The sequence below is a fragment of the Elaeis guineensis genome, chromosome 5 (assembly GCF_000442705.2).
Source record: "Elaeis guineensis isolate ETL-2024a chromosome 5, EG11, whole genome shotgun sequence".
Taxonomy (NCBI): domain Eukaryota; kingdom Viridiplantae; phylum Streptophyta; class Magnoliopsida; order Arecales; family Arecaceae; genus Elaeis; species Elaeis guineensis.
This window is the reverse complement of record NC_025997.2, coordinates 17,880,496-17,886,293: the sequence shown is the minus strand read 5'-3', so window position 1 is coordinate 17,886,293 and position 5,798 is coordinate 17,880,496. Positions and strand designations below refer to the sequence as shown.

The window sequence follows — 5,798 nt, the reverse complement described above, 5'->3', positions numbered from 1 at the left end:
AAATGGGTCATTTTAAATCAATAGTAGAGTAACGCCATGGTAAAGTGTAAGTCATCGGTTCAAATCCAATAAAGAGCTTTTTCCACTAAACTCAAGATAGTGTTTATTCAGAGATTTTTCTTTTTTTTTTTTTAAATAAATTAAATGCATTTTATCGAACAAATTGAATTGTATAAATAGCTAGCATAGATAGCTAGCCAGTAGCAATGGTGTCATATTTTCGATGATCACGATTGTAGTGATGCATATTTGTGTGGGTCGGGGCTATTACTTGAACTCATTTGATATTGTTTAATTTGTTACATATAGGGCTCCTGAAAGGTAGATAGTATGAAGGGCTTAATTTTGGATGTTTTAAAAGTTAAATTAAATTGCAACCCATCCAATACTTCTAAATATATGATGCGTGTATGTGTGTGCGCATACGTACGCATGTATGTATATGTATGTGCACGCTGGATTCAGGTCCTTTAAATTAATACCTGACTATCTGGACTATATAAGCCCTTTCACATGTTTATCACAAATCTATCTTGAGCATATGAATGAGACAAATTAAGCAAAAAATTTAGACCCTAAACTTGATGAGCTCGGCCAATATGCAATGCTACCTCCAAGACCAGCCCAACCAATGTCAGTTGGCATTCCTCTCCTGGGGCCTAAAAAACACCCTGTGGATAATGGTGCCCTAACCATTGCTCTTGAACAAAACAATAGCAAGTGCAATCTTCTTGTTTTATTTTCAAAGATCAATTATTTTGAAGCACATGCTAGTTGAATTAATCATCCTTATTCCTAGCTTTCGACTCCAAAATCCTCCAAAAGCTGAGCATGGTCTTTGCAAGAATATGTGAGTGGAACAGGAGCTAGGTATGACTTACGGCTTATCTTCTGAAAATGATTGTGTTGATTGATAAAAGGAGATCTGTAGCCATTAGCGTTGCTTGTTTTCCTATAGCACAAATATATCCTTTGTAGGTGGAATAGACTTTTCTGCCCTAATTATTGTTTCCAATTTTTGAGAGAGCAAATGGAGAGAGATCCTTCTAGTTAATATAATTATCTAGGTTTGAATAATTAGAGCTACAACATTCCATAGTCAAACTCAAAATCTCTAATAAAATTTTGAGATGACACAAGTCCAAGTAGCATAATCTTTTCATTAATATAATTGGTGATCCACAAAGTTACATTTAGATGGTTGAAGTAAGCATGATATTAGTCTCACAAATAAGTTGGTTAAACTGTACCATACCAAAGGGTTTTCTCAATGCTGTAGGTCTGGTTGGATATTCCTACAGAATTGGGCTAAAATTTTTGTAAGAATCGGACATATTAGCCCATCTAGCTTGCCTTGTCTAAAAGCCGGTCCAAATCCAGCCTAGTTTTTAGCCTTTGGACTATATGAAGCCAAAAAAAAAAAGAAGATATACGGACATCTTTTTTCCTACCATAGGATTTGGATTTGATGAACTTTGGTTGATATAGGGCCATTACTTGAATAAATGGTTCGTTCCAAAAATCCTACAGGATTTTCAACCCAATCTAGTAGGAATAACCAAACAGACTCTGCATTTTATAACCAGCCTATTGGAATCAGCAAATTTTCCCCAGATATATTCGTGCATATCAAACCTCTGCAAGATTGGATCGTCATATAATTTTTTGAGAATTACGATGCAAGTGTGACCTTTCTTTTCCAAGTCACGTGTGATATGTCAGAGTAAAATTTGCACAATATAGGTTGAAGAAGGATTTTAATTTCAAGAGGACATTTTTCTGCGCGGCCACAGATAACAAGTGGAGAAATAGGAAGGAAAAAAGAGCAGGTTTTATTGGTACGCATGCACAGAGAGTTCCAGTTGGTGGACTGATCCATCCAAAACATCCAAGAAAAAGAAAATTCCATCTCTTAGTGGTACATTCTCCAGTGTCTGGAGACCAAGAGGAATTTGCCGCCTGCGAAACACTATATGTTCTTTTCTGTGGCATGACTCAGAGGAGCTAAATTGCAACCAAAAGCGCTGGCATCCAAAGAGACATGTACATGGAGATGGCAAGCTCATTTCCATAGCTTGCCATTGCACCCACCATGTTTCCAGACCCACCTGATCCACCTGACCCACCTGAACCACCTGCATCAATAAAAAAGTAACCATAATTAATAAGGTTATATTGGATGCTTGGTCCATACGATCAGTGGGCTATTCTTATCTATTATATATTGTTCTAGCTCAGGAAAAACATTTAGGTCATGATAGGTCTGGCAATCTTCATCCAAAACTTTGTCTATACTGAGTCAGACCACATCTATCCTACCATATAAAGCAAACTCCTCAAATACCTATACCTATACCTAGACCTACCACATCTATTCTATGATATTATTTTGTTGTCGTAAATAATTCGAATTCAATAAATTTGGGTGGCTAAGCCTCATTTCACCAAAAAAAAAAAAAATAGTGTGTAATCTCCAAGTGACCATATTTTCTCCGCTCGAAGGTGGTACATGTTCTTCTAATACCAAGCAAGATCCAAATCTTCTCTACATCCATTAGGCATGATTATTGTTAATAATTTTGCATTTTGAGATCCAAAGTTCTTGGACGACGTGCATCGCATGTGCCATACTCTAGTTTTGAAGAATGTAATGAGAGACATGCAGAATCTTATCAAGCACTTTTTTTGGAGAGAATATCAAAGCCATGTTGGTCTAGATCATGATTTATACAAGTATTATTTGGTAAAGTCTTGGTATTTACTGTTTCAACACAAGTATTAGGTGAAGTCATGGTATTTGCCGATTCGACCCAAGTATTAGGTGAAGTCTTGGTATTTACAAATACAAATCCATATATCCCAAGATATCAGCCGATATTGATGTTTTGATTAAAATCACAAGGCACGAGTATGCAATTCTTAAAAGTTGAAAGAATAGCTAGCACCGTTCTTTGAAAATTTTCCCCGCCTTTCATCACGGTAGCAGTCACCTAACTTTGAGAAAAGTATCCGTCACCAACAATTCCTACCTAGAAGATTGAAACCCTAGCTTTGGAAGACCTTAATTCCCCTTTTGTGATGGTAAATAATTTTGTAGTGTTTTGATCTGCTACAGATCTTCATCGTTAAGAATGTTGGACACAGCCTACACCCAGTTCATGTGCATCCCAAGTTGGAAGCTGTAATCACGCTAAAAATCTGATCAATTATGATCAAATTTGTTTAAAAATCCTCAATTCTATTCCCATTCCATTAGAGGCCCCAGCTGATCCTGTCAATGTGGATCAGATCTTGTTGTAAAGTGGGTCAAGTTGGACCAAATCCAATTGGTTTTAGCTGATTACTGGACCTGTAACAGACCCATCTTAGTTTAGCCAAAATATGGGTCTGGGTTTAACCAATTGGCTCTTAATATTTTACAGGTTTGCCCATCAAATAGAAGTCTCAGCTCTGTATCTCTGCCTGATGCTTCTGTTAGGCCACTGAGCCCTCTCCATTTTGCCCTCCTCTTAGCAAAAGATGAGAGAAGCCATTACTAATTTCATTAACCTCCTCTAGAGCAAAAAAGAAAAAAAAAAAAAAAAGCATAAGATCACCATAATATGATTTATATATGTGAGGATTTGTATGGATATGTATTTAGTCCCACATCAACTATATATTGCACTAAGTTTTAGGTACTTATACAAAGCCAAGAAATCTAAGTAATATCTTTTAGCTAATTTTTCTATATAAAATCCTAAACGGTGACAAATGATATTAAAACATATTTTACCTATGGCCGATGTAGACTAGAGGACACTACAATAAAGACTTATTAGGGCTAACCATAGGTTTGAATTTGAATGGGTCTGGACTCTTAGCTGAACAAGAATAATACGGTTTAAATGAAGAAGTATGTAAGCATCCATACAATTTTTGGCTAGTTATTTTAGCCGAGGCCCTGGGTTGTGACTATATGTATTGGTGGCAATAGTTGGATGGAAAATTCAGTTCATATTAGAAACCAATTTTAAGTAAAAACTTCCTTGATAACCACAAGAGGATTGGAAAGTGCGCTATACCGATAAATAGCAGCAAGAGATTAGAACTCTCACCTCCGCTGCCACTGCCAGCCATACCATTGTTATTATTTCCACATGCAGTTTGAAATATAGCTCGCACCCCTTGCATCAATCCTGGGTTGTAGAATTGGAAGTTTGAGAGAATGCCATCAACGCAATTGGTCATCAGCATCATTGCACCAAAACAAGGCGCATTGCAGAGAGCAGTTGTAGAATTATTTTGTTGAGCTGAACTGGTGGAAGAATTCTGGCCGAAGTATTATTGGCGGTAGAATTCTGGCCCGGAATATTGATTCCCATTGATGTCAGGCAGTTGTTAAGTACCTGTTATACAAAAAATTTAGAACATCTGCTTTGAGTCAACATTTTAAGTTTACAGCATTCATATTACTTGGAATAAATTTTTAGGCGACCGTAGCATCTTTCATTGAATATTTCAGAAGGAGAAGCTAGAGATTAGGATGTTACTTACAGTTCGATTATCAAAACAAAGTGCTGCTCTAGCAACAATTTGAACTGGGTCAGCCTGTTGTGCTGCATTATTGGAAAAAAAGGCAGGTTCCTTAGAGAAAGTATAGTGTCTCAATAAAAGCACAAGTTTGGCTTTTAGTTCATAGCTGTGTGGCCATCATTGGGTATGTGAAGAAATCTTTATGGCCATTGGATAATATAAATTAAGTAGCTTCTTCTGACATTGCACCAAAATTTCAAAGCATCAAAAGTAACGCTAATGTTGAATCATCTACACAATGTCATCAACCATATTGAAAAAAGGACTTTAGGATTAAAGCCTACACTAATTCATGCTTCTAGAGAAATGGTAAAGACCAAGAACATAGACTAGGAGCAAATAAACATACCTTGACAGCAGGAAACAGCTATATAGAGCAGAGCAATAGCTAAAAGCAAATGTTTCAGGGTGAGAGGAAGAGCCATTGGGAAAAGATCTGAAACAATCACACCAGTATGTCTCCTGGATAGAGGCACTAATATATAAGGATCTCTTGTTACCAGCACTAGTACCAGGAGCACTGAACTACCCACCTACCCATATTTCATTAGAATGAAGAACACATCTTTAACACCAGGTAAACTACCCCTCTTTTGAATAAAAACAACGATGTTTGGCTATCGCTAATTAACCATCGTCAAAGTGTTATCTGAGACATGAATGAAATCATTGATCTTTATAACCTTGAATGGTTAAAGAAGAGTAACCAACATGGGTAGGTGGTGTGACAAATGCTCCGGGGAGGTGGGGTGGTAATATGGTCTTTTTCATTGAAACGAATGGTTGCTTTGGTAGTTTTTTGGCAAAGAGAGGGGAATGGGTATTTGGTGTACAACAATCACCAACTTTTCACTGGTTCCCTGGACTTTTTTCTCTTAAAGTTCAATTATGTCAAACCTAAACTAGCTTCAGCTTCATTCCCAGAGCCCCATGATCACTGGTATTGCATGTTTTCTGAGGGTGGATTGACTTGAATCACTTTATGCTGAATTAGTAGATCATTGTTAGGACAGTTCCATGTACTTTGCAATGAGCCCTAAGTCACATAGGATGATGCCATTTAAATTTTATATGCTTCCCACTATTTCTATAATAGACTTCCCTGTGCTTCTAGAGAGCTTCATGACTAGGTCAGATACATTGTTTGTACTAACCACATATAAAATGGAATCTAGGGGTTGTATTGTTCTGCTTGTGGAGCTCTCCTTGACTCAGCACAAGAC

At 37.0% G+C, this 5,798-nt stretch overlaps 1 non-coding gene across 1 annotated transcript; it reads right to left on the bottom strand.

Annotated features, from left to right (window-relative positions):
- Positions 1-1,729: 1,729 nt before the first annotated feature.
- LOC105045064 (uncharacterized) lies at positions 1,730-5,204 on the bottom strand. Its single transcript, XR_012141225.1, has 4 exons — positions 4,925-5,204; positions 4,537-4,598; positions 4,098-4,388; positions 1,730-2,135 (listed from the first exon to the last, which is right to left on the bottom strand). It is a non-coding gene; the product is annotated as an uncharacterized protein (transcript).
- Positions 5,205-5,798: the final 594 nt, after the last annotated feature.